The sequence below is a fragment of the Phyllostomus hastatus genome, unplaced genomic scaffold (assembly GCF_019186645.2).
Source record: "Phyllostomus hastatus isolate PE091 unplaced genomic scaffold, TTU_PhHast_1.1 phas_contig_86, whole genome shotgun sequence".
NCBI lineage: Eukaryota > Metazoa > Chordata > Mammalia > Chiroptera > Phyllostomidae > Phyllostomus > Phyllostomus hastatus.
In genome coordinates, this window is record NW_025333977.1 from 69,744,777 (window position 1) to 69,771,590 (window position 26,814).

General features: G+C 37.8%; 1 long non-coding RNA gene across 2 annotated transcripts in view; it reads left to right on the forward strand.

Moving 5' to 3' along the window:
* Positions 1–25,872, forward strand: part of LOC123827264 — a 100,850-nt gene extending 74,978 nt beyond the window's left edge. The window contains exon 3 of one of the 2 annotated variants that reach the window (XR_006787209.1): positions 25,772–25,872. This is a non-coding gene — a long non-coding RNA (uncharacterized LOC123827264). Of the gene's footprint in view, positions 1–15,391; positions 15,872–25,771 lie in introns of those variants that run through there. The other variant, XR_006787207.1, reaches the window with a different exon arrangement.
* Positions 25,873–26,814: the final 942 nt, after the last annotated feature.

Below are 26,814 nucleotides of genomic sequence, written 5' to 3' on the forward strand. Positions count from 1 at the left end.
CATGACTTATTTAGAAAAATAAAGGTGTGACTGTTACACATGCAGGTCCATTGTTCTAATAACAATCATGGATAATCCAGATAATCAAATGATATGAATTGTATTTTTCCTTGGTGACATTATATCTAAAATATATGCCTCCTCTTCCAAGTGCAAAGACCTCTTGATCTCTTTAGAACATCCAAATTTAGAGAATGCTGGGGGCAAGATACAAGTCTCAAAGATGTGCATATACTTGCTGACTTTTAAAACAAACAGGTTTCAGTTTGCAGTGTGTGTACTGATTTAACCTGAAGATATTAACTGAGAACAGCTGCTGAGTTGCACTTGGTTAAATATTCTGAGATAAAATACTCTGGCAAGACACATAAAAGTGAAAAACAAGAAAGCTTGTGAAGACAGAACAATCTTTAAGGTATGATCCAAAAGTCATAGAAACGGCAAGTGCTGTATTAATTTCTCTCTGATTCTACAAAACCATACAAGAGAAAAGCAGTTTGAATGGATTCATACAATGATCAAAATTCAAGGGTATGGTTAAGTTTCCAAGACCCTATTGCTTTCAAGTTTGTAATAATTCATAAGTAGCCAACCGACAGACCTAGCTTTCTCACTTGGTTGTCATAACACAATAATTTCTACAATTACTGCCAAGCCTTCTGAGAATTTTAATGCATTTGGAAGTCTCTGAAGAAACATTTTGAAATTCATGCTATCCACACCCTGATGGTCTGATCAGCAAAGACAGAGGTTGTTTATTCCTTCGCCATGTAATTATTGTACAATAACTAGTGAGCACCACTCTATGTCCAGATAATAAAGGATTCTAAGGTATTTGGAATGTTTTTATTTTTCATACATATTAATTATATATTAAGTAAATTTAAAGAATAATGTTTATGGGGAAGGATGCATACCAGTTTTATTCTTTAGACCTATTTCAGAGGGTATGCATTGGACCAGAGGAGATTTGATTCAATATTCATTCTTCTTGCCCTGGAGTCAATAGTAACAAGGCCAGGTATCATAAGAAGGGAATGCATTTTGCAGAAGAAGCCCTGACCTGCTGGTTATCTTTACATCTGTGCACAATTCCCATTATAGTCTGCTTGTCATTTGGTATACTTATTGATCACCTTTGTGGCAGATCACATTACCTTCCTGATGCTCCTCTTCTTTCCCAAATTTCTGTTCAGTTTCTCCTATTAAAGACCTGTAGTTGATCTCCCCACCTCTTGACCTTGAAATTGGTCATGAGACTTGTTTTGGTTGATAGCATCAGGTCTTTATGTCAGTCTCAAGCTTAGGCCTTAAGAAACTTTGTGTGTATCTACTTTCTTTCTTGTGCTTCTTTTATATTCATGAGAAGAACATTCCCAGACTGCTGCTGGCTTCAGGAGAAGTTTGAGAGATATGTAGAACAGAACCATCCAGCCAACTACAGATCAGACTAGCTAACTTTCATTGCATGAGCTAAATAAGTGCTTATTATTTTATGCCACTTATATTTTGTGGATGTTTGTTATGTAGCATTGTTGTAATAATATTTGACTGACAGACTCTCTAAATCCACTTGCGACTTTCAGGAAATTTCTTGGCTCTGTCAGATTTGGGGAGCTTATTGTTGGATTGTGGATGAAATTAGGAATTAAATTGGATTCCTGACTTTCTTCTTGGGCTCTAGCTTCATGTATCTACTCTTTGTGGGGTTAAAAGTAACTTCAAATAGAGGCTAAGCATGGCAGAGTATCATTTGACATCTACATACTTATAACTCCAAAATACATATGTTCATATATTTTGAACAGAGCTGCTCTGGCTAATACTTTTTCTGTAGTAAGTCAGTTTACATGGATCATGCCTCCATTAGTTCTTTTCCTCCCTCCCCAGCCAGATGTTATAGCAGAATTCATGTAGGTGCCCAACTTCACTATAAAAGCGCACATAGACACCATTACCTCAAGTAGTTTTGACATATATAGGAGTTGTCACTACATATATAGAAAGTCCTAAAATGATTGATACACTTTATGCAGAAGAAACTTCTTTTCTTAAGTATTCTTTCTGGAAGGAGTTTCTTGATAAAAATCTAGGAGAACAATCACTCTGCTATACAATTACTGTCTTGTAATAAGTTTTTGACTTCTCACAGAAGGAACTCACATTTGAAGGTGCTATAGCTTGTTCAGCCAGAGATATGACATGTCAGTAAAAGTGCCTGGAAAGGAAGGTTTTCTTTATCTACTGGGATCTTTGTAGCTTAAAGGCTGATCCTGACATTTTCTAGAATGTATTTTACCTCTGCTCTCCTGTCAAATGGAGGTGGGTGTGTTCAGTGGTGGGACTGGATATGTCCTGGAGTTACAATGGTATCTCTCAAATATCTGTGGAACATTTCATGATAATTTGAAAAAAACCTTCAAGTGTTTATGATACAGATAACAGAGGTAAACTATATGCTTGGTGTTTCATTAGTATAGATCAGAACTTTCTCTGTGAGCTAGGACAGGTAATAGGTAGCAAAATCTAGTGCAACAACTCAATACTCTCCATTACAATTGGAGAAACCAGGGTTCCCAAACCAGAGTACTTTTTGGAATGCCTTTTAGTACCTGAAGAGCCTTAAGTGGTTCCTTAAGCTTCCCCAGGGGACACTGATACCATCTCCATCCCTATAGTTGCCCATAGGGGAGCCTGAGATGAGAATCCCAGACACTGTCTCAAGTATTCCAGAGAACATGGGATATATCCTGATACATGCTCAAATAACTTTAGAATTGCCAGCTCAGGCTTCTAAGGTCTGTACAAACAGTGCCAGAATAGTTTGGACATCCTCTTGAAAGATTACAGAAGCATCAGCAGAACTTGTTGAGGCCTAGAGGCAGTGAGGTTTTCTAGGGGTCCAGCCTAGCAAGTTCAACTCAGACCAGGATAGATTCTGAAATACTGATGTAAAGGATGTTGTTTTTATCCCACCCTTTCCATACTTCCAAGTGTACCCAAGCATCCATCTAAGATTAACAAATGCCAGTGAAAAGTCTTATTGGTGAATTCTGATTTAAGCCTCGACCAAACATGTTTCCTGTGAGTCTCTACTGACTCCGTTTATCTACCACTAGACATTGAAAGCTCTGAAAATATTATGGCAGAAAAACTTAACTGTTCAGCCAGGCTCTGATATTAAAAGCCACAGTGAGGTTGGGAGATCTAAGAACCTCCTAGCTACCAATTACAGCCCTGCAGTGAAACCACAACAGGGAACTGGGGCTGGGAAGCCCCAGGGAAAGGAGCTGTCCCTAGTTTTGGTGCTGACTGCCCAAAGCTTGTTTGCCCTAGAAGGAACAGGAAGAAGTGTGTGGTAGTAGGCTGTTGGTCTTAGTGAATCCAACCTAGAGACACCAGAGGAGAGAAGAAAACAGGAAAGGAGGGTAGAATAAAGAAGTGGAGAGGAATAGCATAGGTATAATAAATCTGAATTGGGTAAAGATGTCCAGTTTCACTGGCTGCTATTTTTCTAACCCCTTTGCAGGTAATCAAGGGAGAATCTCAATACTAGTTTAATTATATGAGGGAAACCAGTTACAACCCAATCCTGGGATTGTTTTGCCATATACACAATATCCCACCAAGGGAACCATGGTAAAAGCAAGTTTAGTTATAACTTTCTGAGAGGTCAGAACCATGGTACAAGCAAGTTTAGTTACAACTTCATAGTCTCAAGCTACTGTCCTATTTAAGGTGTTGGTGTTGGTGGTGGAGGCTGTGAAAAAGGGTGAAGGCAATCATGGGGTTAGAAAAAAGAAGCTCCAAGCCAGCATGATCTTTTGTGTCTCATCTGAAGCCATGAGTCATGTTTTATTAAGCAAACTCAGCCAAGCATATCCAGACTAATATCTTACGTCTGTAACCATCATCAAGTGCTAATCATTGGAAAGAAAGTATAAAATATCCTGCTGAAGATGGGGAGGTCTCAATAAATCCTTCCATCTTATAGATGTTACCCTGGAAGTGATGATGCCAGTCCTTGCTTTGATTTCTCTTTCTCCAAGACCTATGGATGTCTTATGTGCACCAAGTTATTTTCCCTACCAATCAGATTTAGGATTTGGGTCAATAAAGGGGAGATCTTTTCCCTCATATCCTGTAGTTGAAGCATTACATGCATGTCTATAACCTGCTTTTAAGCTTAATTCTATGATTGCTGAACACCAGAGAAAGGTTGATCCCCCTAAGGACTCTTCCAGTCTTTCCTGGGTCTTGCCCTCTGTCTGATGTCCATCTTTGTATGAACACATCACCTATAATAGCAAATACTGCCCTTTTGGGTCCTGGCATCAGTGTTGCTACATCCTCTTCTTTTCTACCCACTGACTGATTCTAATCACAGCTTTAACTCCCATTTCAAAAGACCTTTCAGAACAAAGAACTATAAGAAACAGCCATGTGTAGTGGTTAGGAGGACTGCCTAGGTTGATTTTTGTCTCTGCCTCTGATGAGCTGCGTGTTCTTCAACAAACTACTCAAACTCTCTGTGCTTCCATTTTTTTTGTCTACAACACAGAGATGGTAATAACAGAGTCTACCCCATAGGACTGTTTTGAGTATTAACTGAGATCCATTCTCTCCTGTACAAATTGGGCCTTATATGCTAATTGCCTTACATGCATCATCTTTTTTTTTTTTATCTTCACAACTCTCTGAGATAGGGTCCTTATTTTTCCCATTTTTATAGTTAAGGTCACAGGAATTGAATAACATTTTAAGGATTAAATAGCCACTAAATTGTGTGGCTAAAACTTGAACATAGGTCTGATTCCAAAGACTGAGCTTTTGACATATTATATAACCTGGGATTGAACAATTGTCCAACTTCAGGCTTGTTTTTGCAACTCAGTTGGATACCCAAGTATTTATCCTTTCTAGTCCTAGCCCTCTCAGATTCCTGGTCAGCTCCCAAATTGTACAGTTTACTTAGTTATAGCCATATAGATAGATAGTATTGATCAGAGCAGGAATGAACACAGCAGAACAGTAATCCTTTTCTCGGCCTTTCCTGTCAAATTGGCACATTCAAAAACCTAGTCACCTAGCTGTGGTCTTGATTGTGTGGGACAAGAGAGCTTCTACTTCATCCAAAGATATGCAAGTGGCCATGAAGGTGCCATCTTGCCTGTGAAATGATGTCCCTCCAAAAATGCAATGTGAATGTGGATCAGCAAAATAGGTAAAGGAGATTTAACAGTGAAAGCAGAGACATTTTCTTTTAGAGGTCTAAAAAAAGCTTTAACTTAGTAGAATACATTGAACCACTTTGCAAACATACTAATACCTGAGTTATCACAGTGCAAGATGTTTCAAATTGAAAGCTCATTCTTAATTCAGAATAAAAATAATAATGAGAATACTTCCTTACAGTGAAATCTAAAGTGTAGTTAAAGACTTGCTCTAAATCCATTTGAGTTTGTTTTTAAAAAAGCTGCAAGATATGTGTATGTTATGGACTGAATGTTTGTATATCCCCAAATTGATATGCTCTAATGCCCTGCCCCCTAATGTGATATTAGGTGGTGGAGCCTTTTGGAAGTAATTAGAATTAATGACTAGTTCATGAGGTAAAGACTGTCATGATTGGGATTAGTGTCCTTATAAAAGAGACCACAAGAAGTTCCAGTTGAGTAAATGATATAAGAATTAGCTATTTGATCTTGTTATGATTTGATGGTTGTCTAAATTGTACACTTGAAATCTATATAATTTTATTAATCAATGTTGCCCCAATAACCTCAATAAAAAATAAGTAAATGACACAGAAGCATAAAGATAAATGAAGAAAAACATGAAAGAGCCCACCAGAGCTCCCTCATTCCTTTCACAATGCAAGGGCCCAGCAAGAAGTCAGCAGTCTGCCCCAGAAACTGACCGTGCTGGCACCCTGACCTGAGACTTCCCTGCCTGCAGAACTGTGAGAAACAAATATTTGTTGTTTAAGCCACACAGTTTATGACATTTTTGTTATAGTAGGCCCAGCAGACTAAGACAGTATGTGTGTGTGTGGCTTCTTTTTAATCTCCTTCCTCAGAAAGTGGTGTGAGAAGCCAGTTTGAAAATAACAATGTTGTGGCTCCTTTTAACCCAAAGAAAGTCCAAAATTGCTTTTTTTGGCTCTCTGACATTAGAACTTCTATGCTTTAAAAGTGTTGAAGAGAAAAGGAAACCTTCAAGCTACTCAAAGATTTGAATTGCAGTGTTATCTAAAACTGTACTTAAGAGAGAGATTTACAAAACAGTAAAAGTAATTAAAACCTCCCATAAAAAAGAAGTAGGCAGCTAAAAATAAAAACCTTCATAGAGAATAAATAATAGAACTATTCAGAAGTAATGAGTAAGTCTTTCCGGGTTTTCCTACACTGTCAAGCACTCTGAAGGAACATATAATTCTGTCATTGTCACTATTATTGTTGTTATATGTAATTTCAATGCACAAGTGGAATTGCTTCAACTTAACAAGTTATTAATGTTCTGTCCTGTACAGGATGTATTACTCTGCAATTAAATGTCATAGTACATATCCATGGTTGCCTGTTCAAAGTATGGCTCTGTATTATTTTATTATGAATTAATAAAATGAAAAAAAAACTAATGCTTTAAGGTAACAAGTGTTTTTCTCCTGAATTCAGAAAAATAATTTATTATTTGCATCTCCAAGAAGAGCAATATGGAGCTGTTCCATCTTGATATTCTCTTTCATGTTTTTGAGGTAGGCGAACATTGTCGAAAGCAGCCACTATGACCTCTTTCTGCACCTCTTTCTTACTTGGAGCCACCCTTTCCTCCTTAACTGCCCACACCTGGCTTTCAACAGACCCTCATTTTTTGGCAACTCAGTGACTGATGTTCTCTGATGCTATTCCACTATATGCTGGTACTGCATAGTGTTCTTTTGGGAATCAATCTCTTACAGCTGTTTCCTCACCTTCTCTTCTTTCTTTAAATTTCAGACACTCCTTCCTTCCCCTATGTTCTCAGCCGATGACCTTGTTATCTCACTGGGAAAAAGATAATCAGAACAGGACTTCCTCTTTTTTCTACCAACATATCATAACTGCACCAGGGTGTTCTGCCTTTCCTCTCTTTCAGATAAACTGTGCATGTTCAGAACATGTCTGTTCTGAAGCTAAGCCCTCCACTTGTGCATTGGATTCGATTTTCTTTTGTCTAGCCCAGACTTTTTTTCTTGTACATATCACATTTCTGTCCTTCATCATTTCCTGCATTTCTATGCGATCTTCCATGAACATACCAGCTTGTTGTAATGACACTCACTTGAAAAAAAACAACAACCTTCCTTTGCTCCCTTCATCATCTTCAAAATTCTTCCTTATTTCTTTACTTCCTTTATAGCACATTTTCTGGAAAGATAATGTATTAATTCTCTTTTTTTTCCTTCTTTCATTTTGAACTCACTCCAATGATGGTTCTGTTCCCATCATGCCACTGAAATTGCACTTATTAGTGTCACCAGTGACCCCAGTATGGCCAAATATCATGATTAATTCTCAATTCTCACCTTGACCTTTTAGAAACAACTGAAAATGTTCATCATCCCTTTTTTTCTAAACATACTTTCATCACTTGGCTTCTAGGATACCTCAATTTCTGGTTTTCCTCTTCTCAGGTTTCTTTGCCTGTATTACTTCATGTTAGGAAAAATCCTTCACTGGTTCCTTTTTTCACTACCCACCCTTAAACACTGGAATGCCCCAGGGCTCCTTGGACCCCCATCAGTTTTCCATCTGTACTTGTTAAAGAATAACCCAAACAGGGTGAACATTATGGTGGTCAATGGTTTTAAACACTATCCACTTATATCTCCAACCTTAAACTCTTCCCTGAGCTCCAGGCACTTCTATTCAACTGCTTACTCAATATTTCCATTCGAAAGGCTGATATACAGCTCAAACATAACATAATGAAGACAGGGTTCCTGATTTCCCCTCATTGAATCTGTTTCTTTTTGAGAAATCACCACTATTCATCCAGAGGGCTTAAGGCAAAACCCTAGAGATCACTCTTGAATTCTTTCTTACTAAGTGTACATATCCAATCTTGAGCCTATTTTGTTACTTCTACTTTCAAAACATTACCCGAATCCACCCATTTCTCACTGTCTACACTGCTATTATCCCAGTCCAAGCCACTGTCAGCTTTCCCCTCAGTCTTACCTCCCAGGCATTTATTCACTCGGCAAATACTCTAAGACCCTAACAATGCACCAGGCACTATTCTTGGTGCTGATTTTGCAGCAAAGAACAAGCAGAACAAAAATCCTTGTGCTCAAGGAACTTAAATGCTGCCTTAGGGAGATGCCTCCTTAATGCCTTCCTGGTCTTCTCTTTTCTCTCTCTTCCCTCTTCAGTCTATTTTTTTTTTTATGTAACAGTCAAAATCTATTAAAGAAGGACAACAACAACAAAACCTGAGATCAAATTGTTACCCTGCTGAAAGCCCTCTAGTGGTCTTTCTGACTTCACCTCCATTACTCCCCTTCACTTAGTCCATGCAGCAAACCCTCGATTTAAAGTTTGGACTATGAACCTTTAAATCTCAATTCTAACATTCTCAAATTCTGTGCACGTGGTATCTTCACACTAGAGACCAACTCCTTTGCCTCATTTGGCCCAAACAGGAATGATGGCATTTTTTTCTAGGGCTGCTGGGAAGTGGACATGGGATTTTTCTTTCCTCTGTATCCTGTCAGGGTTGAGATCCCTGCCAGGAGGGAAGTCACAGAATTTGCATTTGCACAAACATTTTCAGTCAAGAACCTTCCCAAATTGCCTACCGAAGGGAAGGAGCCAGAGTGGGAAATATCACAAGGAAAGAGATTCAATGATGCTTTGATCAAAAAGTTCATTACATTTGCTTTCGATCACAATGCATACTTGCTCAGGTCTGCAATCACTTACTCTGTTAGGCACAAATCCTAGAGGGAAAAAATAGCATGTGTACACGACTCCATCTGTGTGAGCCCCTGCCAGAAACATTTATGAATCACTCGTCTCCTGACAGACAACTTGCTTTCCTAGTTTGCATTCATATTTCCCACAGATGTTGCCTTTGAATTAGCCATTGTCTCACTTAGTTTTGAATGTTTTCTACTATTTGAAACTGTAATATAGGCAAATATCACCTACCACCAAAGCTGGTGGTGCTTGCTCAACGTTAAAGGACAGAGACCTTTGGGCAAGCAGTGAACTGGAATCCAGGATCAGAGATGGACACTTCTCCACAAGTCTGCAGTTTGATATTTCTCAAGTCCTGGCATCAGGGGTGTTTACTCCCAGGTTATGCAAAGTCCTAGCTTGGGTTCTGGAAAAAATGAGCTGACAACTTTGATTGAAAGGAGTTTTTTGCTAATTCCTGGAGCATCTTGCTTTTATTAGACCATAGCTATTGTTGTGTTGTCTATCCTAAGCCATGAGGGTGTTGCTCACTGTCTGGAACCCACACCTATTGTGGCCTTTATTGTCTGACACTTTATAGCCTGTTATACACCAAAACCTGCTTAGAGCTGGGTTGCCTGGATCTGAGATGTTACTGAGATATTTGGGAATGTAAATAGATTTTCTTTTGGGCATATTTAAAGGTTAGCACATTATATTCACAGAAATATTTTATCTTCACTTTTGAGTCACTCTGCCATTCAACCTCTGTCGAGTCATCATTAACTTCAATTAGATTTTACTTCTCTTTTCCTTTAGAGATAAAATATTAAAACCCCGTAAACCAAGTTTTATTCCTTTGTAAATATCATGTCTGAAAGTACCAATGGTGTCTCTAATTTCAGATAAATGAGCTTACAGTTAAATGCAAATTTTAATTTCCTTTATAAAGGAGCTGATGAAAATCCATTGTGAAAAGCTTATGAGAAAAAGCTTATCTTATAATTGCAGCCAAGATTCAAGCCATTATTTAAGACATGAAGCATTTGGCACCAAAATGATTGTTGTCATTAAAAAGGAAGCCCAACACATTACTCTTAGGCTGAGAAAAAATAAGTTAGCTGTCATTGTTACTTCAGGAGCGACACAGGAAGATGGCAGAAATTAAAATGACCAGCTTTACCTTGAATAGGGTAATATATATTTTTTTTCATCTAAGAAGGAGAGATAATTAATAAACATATCAAAGACAGTTTACTTATTGGTTAGTACTTGACATTTAGCTAGATTTGTATTTCTTTTATGCATAGAGGAAGCTAGTAGGACTTTACCAAAGTGGTAGTAAAGAGATAAGAAGGCCTTCTTTTCTTGCTAGTATACTATTAGCAGCCTGAGGTTTGTAACTTAATGTCATTGTTGCCAAATTTGTAGGTATTTTTATGCTCATTTTTGGGAAGAAGGGTTAGGGTGAGGCCACTGAGGTCATCCTGGCTGAGTTCACCTTAGTCTGGATGAAGGGGGAAATAGCCACTGGAGATTTGCGTAGGTAAGTATGTGGAAGGCTCTATTAGTTTTGGAGGCTACAGAAAGGTCCAGTGTACTTATCATCAACTCCTCCCAAATAGTTTCTCCAGATGTCCCATCCCTCGGTGGTTTGCTGAATCACTGTCTAAAATGGTTCTGGCTGTCTCTTTCCTCATCTCCTCCCAATGCAGCATTACTGCTCTCTCTTCTTGATATGAGAAGAAAATTGATGAACATTCCCCAAAAAGTTTTCAAATGGGTTTCTTGTTCTACCCTCATATATATACCTTTTTCTTGTTAATTACACTTGCCTAAGCTTTGTATTGCATTTCTGTGTGACTAGACCGTCTTTTTCCATTACGTGGGGGGTGAGGAAAGAGATGACACATTTTATTTAGGCCATTCAAGCCCTGGGTGAATAACTTAGTTGGTTTGAGTGTGGTCTTGATATGCCAAGGCTGTCAGTTTGATGCCAGGTCAGGAAGCATACAAGAATCAAGCAATGAATGCAGAAATAAGTAGAATAATGAATCAATGCTCTTTCTCTCAAATCAATACATTAAAAATTTAAAAATGTAGGCATTCAAGAGATGGCCATTAAGGAGCGATTAACGAAGGAGCTATTTTTGAGGTTGTGGACAAGTTTAAATGAGACCACTCAGGAATGGTGGAGCACCTTAATCTCCCTGGTCTCTCACCCTCTGATCTGCTACTGGTGCCTCCCATTGACCTCACCCAGTTGAAAGCCCTGGATTGCTCCTCAATGCAGGTCAGCCTCTAGAGCACAGACTTTGATGTGTGTGTCTGGATAAACAAAAAGAGAATATTCAGCGCTTGAGTTATTTCTGGAAAATTATCATTTTGCTAACACTTTTGGACTTCTTTCTTATCCGGTCAGTTAATGTCTGCGGAAGTCCAAAACTAATTGCTGTGTAATTATGCAAATGAATTAGGGAACTGACATACAAAGTGAAAGAAAAGAATCAAGGGCTCCCATGCATTTGCTTCTTATCCATAGGCTTAAGCAGAGCACAGGAAAGTGAATCCACTGCGCTGCCTAGCCCTCTCTTGTGGTCCCAAGTGCAGTGTAAGTGAATCTGGAGTAATGTGTTGTGAATTCTTCAGGCCAGATGCAGTGAACGGAGGTGCTCATCATATTAAAAGTTATTATTTTTGTTATTATGGTTCTATTTCATTTAGGCTGTTTCTTCGTTTTATTTGTTTCTATCCTTACCCCAATTATCTTGTTCTATCTCTATCTTCTCTTGCCACTTTAAATAAAGTGCTATTGTAATTAGCTGAGAAATTATCTGTGTTTCTTACACTCTCCTTCCAGAGTGAAGGAGTTATAGGCTAGTTTTTTAAGAGTGTGGACATTCTAAAGAAAATATTTTAAAGATGGACTTCCTATATAGCCTGCTCTCCCTTGATCCTCCACCTTGCAGTGTAGTATGGAACCCTCTTTCATCTCATGGAGGATGTAGATATCCTTCCAAGTTTGTGAGTGACTCCATCTCTGCCTCATAGAATCTCTTTTCCCTGAGTTCTCATTCCACCTCTTTATCAGACTAACTTCTGGCATTCCTTCAGGTTTCATCTAAATGCCATATTTTTCCCTCAGAAGCTTCCTCTGATTCCCTAAAACCAGGATAAATCTGTTGTGGAGTTTACTGTACTATAATTAATCTCGTTTATCTGCTTTTGCCTCTAGTTCATAATAAGCTCCGGAAGGGCAGGAACAATAAGCCTCCTGTTCACCTCTATTCCCCTAACACCAAATGTGCAGTAGGCAATCGTTATATAATCACCTGGTGGAAACTGAGTCTAATATAGCCAAAGACCAATCAAGCTGAAACCAGGGTGGTTTGGAAATCCAAGAGCTTTATCAGTCATAGTAGGCCACCTCACACTGTAAGCTTTTTAAACAAAGTCTTCTTGTTTACTTTTTGGTCAACAGTAGGTTTAAAGTTGGAATTTTGCATTTAGCTGCAAGTATAGTGAATTATAACCTTACTGCAACTTACAAAAGCTTTAGAAGATTTGGCAAATATTTTTGCCTGCTGCATTTCTGTAACTATTTATTTTGGGAAGAGGTTGCAAATTTAACTCTTTTCACGGTCCCTTTCTTGCTTTATTTCTGTCTGAAGGAAACTGATATGAAATTAACTTTAGCATTCTTTGTTCTTTGTTAACTCCATTATTGAAACAATGTGGAAGAAACACTGGACTTGTGCTCATAAGCCCTAGATTCCAGGTCCTAATTAACCAAGTTTTTACATCTGTAAAACAGAAATGATAATAGTACCAATTGCATAGGCCTGGTGTGAGCATTAAATGAGATGATCCACATAAAACATTTAGTGTAGGACAGTAATTTTCAACTAGTGTGCCACAGGAAATTTTAAAACATGCAATACCTAACTGCTTAGTCAGGGGGCACTGACCTCTTTTCCCTTAGATTGTCAAATAAAAAAAAATGACAACAGCTAACACAACAATAGCTGCCTGGTATGAATGAATCAAAATTATACCTATTTTTTTGCCAGATTGGCAAAAAATATATTTTTTGGTGTGCTATAGAATTTTAGTAATTCGTTTATATGTGCCATAAGACGAAAAAGGTTGAAAATAGCTGGTGTAGGGCTTGGCAAATAGTAGATGCTCATGAAGTGATGGTGGTGGTGGTACCATTGGTGATGGTGGTGTTGTTGGTGGTGCTGTTGTTGTTGTTGGTGGTGCTATTGGTGGTGGTGGTGATGGCAACAATGATGATGGACACTGAATTAATATACCTAAATAGTTGCTGTTTTATATACATCACAGGATTGGGACAGCCATGTAAAAATAAGAAAAAATATGCGAAAGCACTTTATAAACTATTTAGTGTACAACATTAATACTAGTAATGATGCAGTGATAAATAATGATAAAAATAAATGTTGTATGGGTAATTAACCCCATTCCAGTATCACTCAGCTCTGTTCTGGAATATTATTCTCTATTTTTCTTTCTATTCCTTATTGTAAAGTCAAGAGTTATAAGTGGGAATGGAGTTTAAATGAGCCAGCCAACCACTCATCAAATGGTTAATTTTTCTAAACTTGATATATCAGTTTCCAAAACCTGAAAAGTTAATTTCACATTCACAGACTCTTTTACCTTTAAAGTCTTGAATGCCAAGAAAGTTGTTGATTTAATTTTACATTTGTGAAAAGTAACACTTAGTTGGCAAATAAATACTTCTGAACTACAGGAGATAAGCTTGCTATAAACTTGCAAGTCATTGCTGCTGGTTTAGTTGTTTTTTTCTTTTAAAGAAAAGGCTTTTGGTTGCTTTCATTCTTATCACAAACAGCATGAGTTCCCAGATAGCCAGCTGTGCTGGGGTCCCCAGCCGGAGAAGTTCATTGAATTCTCGATGGGCATTTTCCTTCAGAGGGGCTTTTGTAAGGAACCTCTAGGCTTGCTAGAATTCCAACCAGAGCTAACCAGAGCTAACTCTGGTTGGAATGCCACTGAAAAAAGAGACATTTCTGAGAATTTAAGTATGTGGAAAATTATTTGGATAACATCAGAACTTCAGCTTTTTACTTTATCAAATTGGACTTAACAGAACCATTCTTTCGTTGCATTCTTTTGTAGCAGTATTAATGAGAAATGAGTACATGATAAAAGACAGCAAGGAAAAAGATAAAAACAGAATATGGAATATAGTGAGTCCCCACTTAACATTGTCAATAGGTTCTGCTATTTTAAAGGAAACGACCAACAGGGAAATCAGTTTTACCACAGTTTACCACAGGGTAATTGATATAAACAAGAGTTAGGTTCCTATGGCTGTCCTGAGAATTGATAATCAGCCTTTGAAGGAGTTTGAACCTCATGTTTTTCAGTAGATGCCGTCTGAAAAGTTGTCTGCTAACCAAAGTCATAAAATATTAGATTTGGAAGGTGCCTTGAAGTCCATGACTTAACCTCCTGCCTTTGCTCAGGAGGAGACATTCTTCAGTTACCGACAAGCACTCCTCATATGCACGTGTTATGCTCACTCCGCTTTTCTGTATATCTCTTGTTAGTTCTGGGTTATCACATAAACACTTACCAGCAATCAGTATAATCAGTGTTGGCAAAACATAAATGTTAATGACTTTTAATCAGCTAGGCTTTCAGGAAACTTGGGCTGATGCCTGGAATAGTCCTGCTTAGAGATGAATGGTGCAGCAAGCTTTAAGAATATTTATTCTAATTAATGATGGTGATAGAAATGGCAACCGCATTCTTAGTGACAGAAGAAACTACGAAGTCATGTGTTGCGTGGGCATGTGGGTGTGCATCCTGACCTCAGTAAGTGTTTCACATTCTCAGCTTTCTTGTTACATTTCCATCTGGCTTCTGTGTTATTCAGCAGCAAGCCTGAGTGTAACACAAGGCCTCTACAAAAAAGATATTACTGGAACAAATAAACCGTACCACTGTAGAAACTGACCACGAACCTTTCCTCAGTACATGGGGATGTGGGGCATCTTTGCAATCTGTCTATCCTGGATGCCCTAGTGTGGACTGAAACTGACCAGTTCTCTCTCATAACTAAAGCCCCTTGGGTCATGGGCCTAACCCCTGTCCATCTCTTTCCTTTTGCTGCTTTTCCTGATCAACAGTATGAGATTTGGTGCCCCAATGCCTGAGAGAAAGTTAGGATATTTCTACTGCTGGTAATCTAGGTCAAAATAGTTAGAACCTACGCATTCAGTTTTTCTTTTTTTTTTTTAAGGCCATTTTGCCACTTAAGCCCTTTTTTTTAGAAGACATTTGCGATGAATAATAAAGGTAAACATGAAAATGAATTTTATTAAATATGAAAAAAGAACTGCAGTTCAAGAACTATGTTCACCTAAAAATATCTACACATCCATTTTGGATTTCAGGATCTCACACTGGAGCTCAGATCCGTGATCGCCCTAAAGACCTTTCCACGGACAGATGAAATGAGCACTGTCAGGGCTCCGCTGTCCAGTTTCACTGAAGTCCTTCTGCTGGGACTTTCCCCCTACACCTCCACAGCCTCTGTGTGACAGACACTCTTCAAGACTCTTTTTGAGGGGAGTTCACCGTGTGCCAGGCTGGAGAACACACGGAAGAGCCTGTGTAGGAGTGCCTGTGGATGATGACGGCAGAAAACTGCGGATGTTTGTGACCTTCACTTTATTGGACATTTCCGGGGGTGGTCTGGGGGGCAGCTACTGATGGGTGGTATTTTCTTAGAAGAGCAGCAATTGTCACTCCTTAGCTTAAACAGCATGGGGAACTCATTCACCGTCACCTTGAGATATGAGGGGAGGTGTGGGGGTGGCCTATAAACAAATGGCTTTGCCCTGGCTTCCCAGAGCATCCCTATGCCAGACAAACAAGCTGGGCTGTTTTCTAGTGTGCTGGCTCCTTCTAGTTATGTGTCTGTCCCCCACATCGGGTCTCTCCCCAAGGTTGTGTAATTACTACTCTTTGAGAAGCATTTTTATTTTTCTGAAATTATGACCTTTTCTCAGTTTTAGTGTTAAATGTTCTTCTTTCATAAAATGTTGGTGATAATAAATGGTATTTCTTGTTTTCAACTGCCCACTTGGCAAAATTGGCACTTGGCAGCCTTCTGCCAATTCTTCACATTGTTTTTGTATTTGTTTAGTTTACTGGTTATTGAACTCCCAAAGTCTGGAACACCAGTGTCCTCAGGGCACAGGTGACCAGGAAAGCTCACTGGTGAAGAAGGATCTCATACAAACTGTAGACGAGGCTATAAAGTGCCAAAGGAAGGGAGCAGGAAAGAGGTTAAGTCAAAGAAAATGAGATTAGGTAGCAAGGAATGGGCCTTGCAAAACCCTGGCAGGGCAGGAGAGAAGAGGCAGCCTCAGAGGCAGAGTCCTCCTCGCACAGGGACCAGCTGATGTGAGCACAGGGCTCCTTCCCCAGAGCATGTGGGTGGTCCTGGGCCTTGAACTGAGGAAAAACAGAGAAAATAGGTAAGCATTTTAAAAATATGATCTTTTATACGTGTTTAATTTTTTTTTCTTTTCATCCAAAATGTCAGATGTTTTTCCTTTTTTTGTATTTAAACCACTTTATTCTTCCAAGAAAGAATATTAATATTTAAGTACATATAGATAAGATGTAGCATCAGCCTAAGTACCCATTAGTAGGTGAATTAATTAAATGTGATACACTTACACAATGGAATACTATGCAGCAAAAGGAAAGAAGAAGGAATTCTTACCCTCTGTGACAGCATGGATGGAACTGGAGACTATTATGCTAAGTGAAATACCAGTTGGTGGAAGACAAATACCATATGATCTCACTTATGAGAGGAATCTAATGAACAAACAAGCAAAATAGAACCAGAGACATGGAAACAGGAGGGAGACTGACAGCTGCCAGAGGAAAGGAGGGAGAGAGGGAATGGTGAAAAGAAGGGGAAGGCATTAGTCAAAGAATAGGTATGAATCCAATGGTTTTCTAAATGGAAAGTTGACTTTTCTCTAAAAACATCTTACCCAATATCAATCACAATTGCCGATCTAGCATTGGGAGAAAATCCCATTTACTAGCATCTTCACCTAAACCCGATATTGTTAATGTTTGCAACTCTTGCACCCAATAGTAATGGATACAAACACAGATAACACATTGATTGCTGCTGTCATCTTCATTTTCTTAATTAGTAGGGATTCAACTTCTTCTCTTATGTGCAGGGGCATTTGTACTTTTTTTGAAATTGACCATTTAATTTTCCAAGGTCTCACATAGCAGACAGCTCCAGGTAATTAAGTTTTGTCAAAGAATAGAATATGCCTCCCCTCAAACCCCTTTTTTGACTTTACCTATCTACCCACCTACTCTGAGAGGTTAAGAGCTTGGTCTTGTATTTAGAGAGCCTGGGGTCAACACTTGGCTTTACTGCTTACTGTGTGACCTATCTCTTAAAGCTTTAAGCACATCATCAATAATATGTAGATAACAGAACCTGTTCCATGGAGTTATTATGAAAATTAAGTGAGGAAACTGCATGTATAGGGCTTAGTACAAGATTTGGCATGTTATATAAATGGTAGTGATTATATTCAATAAGAAGAATTCCAGACTATTAATTATAAAGATCAACTCCACCCCAATTAGTGTGATTCTTTCTCTTCAAACTCAAACCCACATCAGGCATAGATAGTCTGAGGCTTCTATTTTGAGCTGCTCTGAGTTACTGTAATTCCTTTTGAGATATTTCTGCACACTAATGTAAGTGCTCACTTTGCACTTATGGGTTACCTCTTGTAAACAGTTCAGAAATTTGAAAGTATGTTACTAAGTTATAAAAGGTTTGGGAATTGTTGCTATGTGGTATCTTAACTGAAGCAAAGTACAAAATTAACCAGAATCACAATAATAACTTGGTGTTGTAAATTACAAGAGCAATAACTAAGGTGAATAAAGATTGAGTATAGGAGAAAGAGAATGAATTTTCAGTTTTCTGCTAGAACATTGTGGAAAACTATTTGTCATTATTGTTAACAATTATAATAATAAGGACATGATCATATAATTAAATACTACCTTTATAAAATAGTTTATGGCTAAAGTCATTTCATAAAAGCACAAATTGGTAATTTCTCTTAAGAATTCTATTAAGAAAATGTACTACTTTGAATAATTATGAGAAAATAGGCAATGTTCCTTCTTTTCCTCTTATTACCAAATTATAATGTATAAGACTATAAAACATTTCATAAAGGAGTTATAAATGTCACTCCAGTTTCTCTTACCAGTAATTTTTATTTTATGAAACTGGAATTTCTATTAAAATGCAATAGGTAGAACTAGAAATTTATAGTAATGATCTTGATAGCTCCATGCTTCAGAGACTTTTTCCCCTTGATCTCCAAAATTTACATGGGATTTTGAGAGAAAGCAGATGTTATGTCCTCTTGGTGAATATCAAATGCATGTGACCGTGAAGGAGCTCATTGCGTGAAAGCATACAAGAAACCAGGCTGGTATGCTAATCCAAGTCCTCAGTTCCCAAAATTGGACCCCTGGAGCTCAAACAAAACCAGAGCTGAAGCAGTTAGGTTGATGATGACCTCAGCTGCTCAGTTTTTTTCATCTCGAAAGGCTGTATTAGGCAACTCTGGGAGATGAATAAAAAAAAGCGTTGGGATTTATACTTCTAATTTTGGGGGGCCTTTCTTCATTATTATCACATATGTTTAATATCAATTAATCTTCAGAGAATGGCAGAATGAAGGAGATGAAGTAGATGGACACAATTCTTTATTCTATAAGAAATTTATTTTATAAATGGGAATGTCCATTGGGTGATACACACCCAAATGTTTAGAATCTGGGCATGTTTTAGGACCTGGACATGCTTAGTATCAGGCCCTCACTGAGGAAAATCTGGCATCTACAGGCTAGATGGAAAGGAACATCAGTGGAGACAAAACTTATCTTAGTGGCCTGACACCATCAACCCTGTTAGCTTGGGAGCTGGTTGTTTAATTAGGATCACAGGATGAGGTGGACGATGAAAATCAACTCAAGTCTCTGTTACAGCATTGTTTTGTCTTTCTGATTCTTCTATATGCTGTTCTATTGCAGCTTTGACAAGCTCCGTGGAAATTAGATGAGATATTATTTAAAAAGAAAAAGAAGAGGATGTAAAAAAAGGTATATGAAGGGGGAACTAAAAAAGGAATTTATTATAAAATATTGTGTATTTTTCTTACATGTTTAAACTTCAGTCATCTTCAAAGTACTCTCCATTTAATGTAATAACACCTATCAAGACTGTTTTTCTCCACTGCTCAAAACAGTTTTTGAACTTGTCCATTTTGATGCCTTTTAGTGCTTCTGCTGTTTTTCGTTTCTCCTCTTCCACATCAGCAAAATGTTTCCCTTTGAGGACTTTTTTCATCCCAGGGAACCAAAAAAAAGTCACTTGAGGCAAGATTGGGTGAATAGGAAGGGTAGGGCATGGGGGTCATGCTGTTTTTCATCAAAAACTGCTAAACACACAGTGTGGTGTGGGCAGGTAGACTCCATTATGAAATAGACAAATGTGTTGAAAGTCTTCAAACAAATTCACTCAAGCTGAACACAGCCTCTCACAAAAACGCCAGCTGGTACACTGATACAGATGGGTTCCTAGAACACTCACCTAGTGAGGGAAGCCTGTACTACTACAAGGGCCTGCCCTCCAGAAGATAATTGTGGGTTTCTTTGGGTCCCCCGTTGTATGAAAGGGAGTGTGTTAACAGAGGTTTCCTTTCAAATAATGAGCAAAATGGAGAATTTGGCTTCTCAGAAAAAAAGTAATACAAAATTTGAAATGATTTTAATTGAAAGGTACTCTTTAGTAAAAGAACACTTTCTGTTATATAACAGGACAAAATAAACATGATCATGATGTGTGTCTGACCCAGAGTGTTACAATGAATGATACAACTGTAAGGAAACCAAACTTCAACATTCTCATCAAGGTCTAGGTGCTGGTGCTGCTAACAACTCTAAAGAGACCCCAGGCATTTGGGGCCAGGTTTCCAGGGCACTGTACTGTACCTTTGAGTGAAAGCTAGTCCCAGAACTCCCATTAGAGGCAAGATATAACATGCTACTGAATAAGATCTCCTGAGGGTAGGACAGTGCAAGGTAGCACGGGACAATGGTAAATGTCTAAGCTGTGCGTAGAAGATCCATGTCTTAGTCTCTGCTTCATTCTTATGTATCTGTGAAACTATGGGGGAATCATTACACCTTTTAGTATCCCAGTGTCTGCTTGTGACCCCTTTAAATCCTAGAAATGTTAATGATTTGCTAGTTTTGACAGTCAACACTTAGCCTCTTTCTTTTTTTCAGGAAGGATATCTATGTTGTTCATTTATAAAGTGAAAAGTTTAAATGTCTAATGTTCTGTTGGTTTACTCATATGTACTTGTATTTCAGCAAATGAAAAAAACACAATTGACATTTAAATTAAGCATTGTAGACATTGTGTCCATGTTTTCTGAGGCTATATTTCTGTAGGAATGAAGAATATTCTTTGATATCTGGAATATGACCAAAATTCCACAGAAATAGGACAAAGCAAGGCTTCGCCTACTTGCCAGAAGATTGGATTTCATTAAATGCATAATATTTCTGGGGTTTTTTGATCTCAAACTCCACCCTGCTGCAAAAATGCAATTTGGGCCAAATACCACATCCAGGGATGAGGCAAATTTAATTTCTTTTCACTCTGGATGAAATACAACTGATACATTTTTTACTATTTTGGTGCAGTCTTCAGTAAGGATCATTATCCTATTTAATCAACAATATTTTTCAAAATGGTGTTGGCAGTAAAGATAGCATTGTAAAAACGATATCTAACAAAGTGAAGTCTTTCTAATAAATCATTCCCATATATAAATTATAAAGGGAGCCTCTAATTTATTTTGGCCCCTAATTTATTAAAAATGCTTGAAAGAGATTTAATCTATATTATATTTTACCATTTTCCAGTAAGCCTACAATTTACCCTAGCCTTATCTCAGTTAGTGTTAAGCGGATATTCCTTTTTCCTTAAAAAATGTGATGTGTTCCCAGTCTTACTGCTCCCATTTGGGCATTTTACCAAGAGTATTGTTTGTGGTTTCTGTGAACTCTCAATCATTTAAAACCCTCCCCATAATACACTAAAGATACATGAGTATGTGCACATCAGAGTCACGGGTAACCATGCATGCCATCCATGTGACAGATACACACGTGACTGCATTCACTCGTTACCAAACAGTGACTGCATGTCTGCTCTGTGTCAAGCAGTGTATTAGACACAACGCCTGGGATGGTTAATTTTATGTGTTGCCTTGACCGCACAGCATGCCCAGGTTGAATGTTATTTCTGGGTGTGTCTGTGAGGGTGTTTCTGGATGAGATTAACATTCAAATTGGTGGACTCAGTCATATGGGGGCCAGCACAAATAATGTCCCATTTTTATTACAAAATCAGTTATTACAAAATCATAGGCATGCAATTCTGTAATATAACAATATAACACTCAAGCATGCCATGACATTTAAGGTGAAATGCTCAAATTAAAGCTTTAAGTTATTACACTCATATTATTACCCTACCAACCACATTCCAGCAGGTGTTACTTCTGCCAGACTCTGTAGTTTGCCCTCTCCAGTCCAAGTGAGCATTATCCAATCTGTTGAGGATCTGAATAGAACAAAAAGGCAAATGAAGGAGGAATTCACGCCTTTCGCTTCCTCTCTGCTTGCTTAAGCTTGGGTATTATTGGTCTTCTGTCCTGGGACTGGGGTTTACACCTTCCGCTCCTAGGTCTCCAGCTTGCAGAAGGCAGACTGTAGAACTTCTCAGCCTCCCTAGTAGTGTGAACAATTTCTCATAATTAATCTCCATATATACATATTTAAGTATATAGGAAGCATATATGTGTATGTTATGGCCTCCTATTGGTTCTGTTTCTCTGGAGAACCCTGACTAATACAGCAGTGAACCAAAGAGGGACAACTTGAACACATATAGCTCATTATTAACAGGACAATTGCTCCAGCTGCCTAGTAACCCCTTCCTTCTCACTCTCACACATGTCCAGGAAGCACAGTGAGCAGTGTTGAGTCTGTGAGAGGGAAGGAACGCACGGATGCTTTCACCCCTTTCAGTTGTCCCGTGTGTCCATCTATGAAGAGTGGAAGAGAAATTGTGTACTTACAGATTCCTGTGGGAGGAATTACCAGTACGTAAAAATTAGGTTTTTAAACATCTAAACTAATTTTCATTTCCTGATTTGACTTTCAATGCTTCAGAAAGCACAAAAGGCAATGTTGTCTAACAGCTAAAAATCTGAGTGCTAGAACCAACATACGTGGGTTGAGTCACAGTTTTGCTATTTTTTGGTTCTGGGACCCTAGACATGTGACATACCTCATTTTTCTTACCTGAAAAACAAAGATGATAACTCATGTCTATGACTAGTGCTAACATGTTATACATAATGAAAAAACCCCACCCCCTAAGAGATAAGTATTTGTGAATCATTTTCTTTATATTCCTGTTATGGTAACTTATTTTGGAATCTATTTTTTTCTTTTGGTGTTTAGAAGCACCTGTGTCAAGGATAAAAAACACAACCTAATTTTGGTATATAGTAAGGTGAAGCTGTATTTTGGGTGCTTGTCTCCCTGAAGTCTTTCTAGGGCTTAGTTCCTGGCTTGTTGCTTTTGTCCTGAGGGCTTCAGGTTCCCTTTGCAACAAAACCCAGAATAGATGTTATGAAGCTGAGCTAATGGTGGCCCCTAACACTGAGTGTCTTGACTGATGGCTTCAAAAGCTTTCTTCTAGCAATTCAAGATTGCCAAGAATGAGTGAGCCAAGAAGCAAAGTTATGGCTTTTTGCAAACCCATAAGGATAGTTCTCAGTCTGCCCTTGACAAGTCTGAGGATTTAGAAGACTGTTTTGTGGTGCAGCTGAATCCCCAGTGTGCAGTGTTCCCAGGGAAGAAAACCAATAACAACAGATCCCACAACTCATACCATTTGCTAAATGGGCTTCCTCACAAGTGGGGCTCTGGGAGGAATCTCACAATTTCCTGCCTCTTTGAAGGGTATGCAAGGAAAATTTTTCTCATTTCAGCTGCTTTCATTTCTTGCAACTGTGGATGGTGTAGAAGTGACTTTACTTTTCCTTTTTGCTTCTATTCCAATGCTTTCTGTTACCAGCTTTACCTTTTGTGTGGCCCAACAACCTTCAGGATTGACATGAAATTCACATCAAAATTCTATATTTCACCAGTTTGGAGTTTTCACAAGAGAAATGTCTCGTAGCTGTCTTTCAGTCACTCAGACAGAAAAGTGGAGGGGGCATGATGACAACGACCAAAATGAGACAAGACATCTCAACCAGCAAATGTGTTGCAGAAATCCCACAGACACATGATTCGCACCTGAGTCTCCAAAGAAATACTTGTTATCTGATTTTACTAAGACTAATTTCTTTTCTCACTCAAATGTGCTTTCATGTGACTCTAGAGTAAATAATTTTTTATACTAATTAAAAATTAATAATTCTTTAGAGACTAGATTCTGATTTTTAGCAGGACTTTGTAATCAAGCCCTTGAAACTAATTCTGTCTGACACACTGGTTTTAAAGACCGATTTCCCCACATTTTTGAAGTTCAAAGTGGCCCAGTTTCATCATCCAAAATGTAGAAGTTCATACTCAGTAAGCCCTTGACCCTAATAAGCTGATCTTTGATGTTAATCTTAAAATATTTGAGTCTCATTTATCATTCGAATGGGTTTCTGTGGCTTGTCAGCTTACGCAGGAGGGAAAAGGCTGGAGTCTAAAAGACTGCTCTAATGATTTCCTTGGCCTGGAGAGTGTGATATCATGATTTGAGTGTTTCAACTGTTAGATGCCTAAGTGTTTCCTTCCTGAATTCATTAAGAAGTGACTGAGTCATTACTTCTAAGAAATCATGGATATAATATATTAATTATACCAAGATTTAAGAGAATTTTTAATCAAAATATATGTGATATACAGTGTAAATTTAAGGTGTTCAATATGTTAATTTGGTACATTTATATATATAATATGATTGCCATTTCAGTGATAATTATTGCTTCATCACATTACATAATTGTTCTTTCTTTTGAGTTGTTGGAATGATTACATTCTAGTCTCTTACCAAGTTTGATGATTGTAATACAATATTGTTGTCTGTAGTCACTTTACTGTGCATTAAAAATCTAGGGTTTATTTACTACTCATTGTAAGTTTGTATCCTTAAATAATATTTATCCTCTACCCCTACTCCCCTGTCCCCTGGTGACAACCATTTTATTCTCTGCTTTTATGAGTTTGGCTTTTTTAGATTCCATATGTAAGTGATACTGTACAGTATTTGTCTTCTGCTGTCTCACTTATCTCATTTAATGTGTTCAGGGTCCATCTATGTCATCCCAGGTGGCAAGATGTCCTCCTTTCTAATGGCTGGATAATATTCCATCAGCTATAAAACAGATCTTTATCCATTCATTCATGGATGGATGCTTATAGGTTGTCTCCATATTTTGGCTATTGTGAATAATGCTGCAATAAACATGGGAGTTCTTATACCTCTTCTACATTCTGTTTTCATTTCCTTTGGGTGCATAGCCAGAGGTAGAATTGCTAGATGATTTGGTAGATCTATTTTTAATTTTTTGAGGAACTTTCTTATTGTTTTCCATAGTGATTGAACCAATCTATACTCCTACCAACAGGGCACAAGTGTTCCCATTTCTCTACATCCTCCCCAACACTTGTTACTTCTTGTCTTTTTGATATTGGCCATTCTAATAGGTGTGAGGTGATATCTCATTGTGATTTTTATTTGCCTTTCCCTGATGACTATTGATGTTGAGCATCTTTTCAGGTACCTGTTGGCCATTTGAATATCTTTCTTTGAAAGAATGTCTATTTTCTCTGCCCATTTTTGATCAGATACTTTTGTTATTGAGTTGGATATGTCTCTTTTTATTCTAATACTATTTTTTACTACTATAACTGTGTAGTATAGTTTGAAATCATAAAGTGTGATGCCATTGGCTTTATTCTTTTTTCCTCTGGATTCCTTTGGCTATTTGGGGTCTTCTGTGGTTCCATACAAATTTTAGGACTGTTCTTTCCTATCTCTGTGGAAGAATGCTATTGAAATGTTGATGAGATTATACTGAGTCTGTAAACTACTTTGGTAGTACGGACCCTTTAATAATTTTAATTCTTCAAAACCATGAATAGGTTTGTAATCAAGTTTTGATTAAGAATAAGTTTGCTTTTCCAATTTTGTCCTCAGTTTCCTACATCAAACTCTTGTAATTTTCTTCATACAATACTTTCACTTCCTTGGTTAAATTTATTCCTAAGCAGTTTATTGTTTCTCATGATATTGTGAAAGGGCTAGTTTTCTTTATTTATTTTTCAGTTATTTCATTATTAGTGCATAGAAATGTCACTGATTTCTGTATGCTGATTTCATGTCCTATAACTTTACTGAAATCATTAATTGGCTCCAAAAGTTTTTTTGATTGAATCTTTGGGATTTACTATATATAAAATCATATCATCCGCAAATAGTGACAATTTCAATGTTGCTTTCTGATTTGGAAGCCTTTTGTTTCTTTGTCTTGCCATAAATTCCTATTATTTATTACCAAATATTTAAGAAGGTCCAGAGAAATGATTCTGAAAATCTCTTTTTTTTTCCTTAGGTGAGACAACTGAAACTGAACTGAAGCTTTAATAATGGTAACAATAATGTTGTTTTTTAATTTTTAGTGTATTTTTCTATCATCATTTAGTCCCCTTATGCTCCCCTACCCCCAGTCACCACACTGTTGTCCATGAGTCCTTTTTCCTTTTTGCTCAGTCCCTACACATCCTATCTTCCCCACCCCCACAGCTGTCATCCTGCTCTCCATCAATGAGTCTGTCCCCATTTTTCTTGTTAGTTCAGTTTGTTCATTAGATTCCACATACAAGTAAAATCATATGGTCTTTGTCTTTCTCTGACTGGCTTATTTCACTTAGCATAATGTTTTCCAGATCCATCCATACTGTCTCAAAGGGTAAAACTTTCTTCTTTTTTACATCCAAATAGTATTCCATAATGTAAATGTCCCATAGTTGTTTTATCCACTCATATACTGATGGACACTAGAGTTGCTTCCATATCTTGGTGATTGTAAATAATGCTGCAATGAACACAGGGGTGCTTATGTTCTATTGAGTTAGTGTTTTGGTCTCCTTCAGATATATTCCCAAAAGTGAGATTGCTGGGTCAAAACACAGATCCATTTTTAATTTTTTTGAGATATCTCCATACTGCTTTCCACAGGAGCTGTACAAGTCTTCATTCCCACCAACAGTGCAAAAGGGTTCCCCTTTCTCCACATCCTCACCAGCACTTGTTGTTTGTTGATCTATTATTGATAGCCATTCTGACAGATGTGAAATGACATCTCATTGTGGTTTTAATTTGCATTTCTGTGATGATTAGTGACATTGAACATCTTTTCATATGGTTATTTGCCATCTGTATGTCCTCTTTGGAGAAGTGTCAGGTCTTTTGCCCATTTTTAAATTGGGTTGTTTGTTTTTTTAGTGTTGAGTTTTGTAAGTTCTTTATAAGTTTTAGATATTAACCCCTTATCTGATATATCAGCAAATGTGTTCTTCCATTCTGTGGGTTGTCTTTTTATTTTGTTGATGTTTTCCTTTGCTGTGCACAAATTTTTTAGCTTGATGTAGTCCC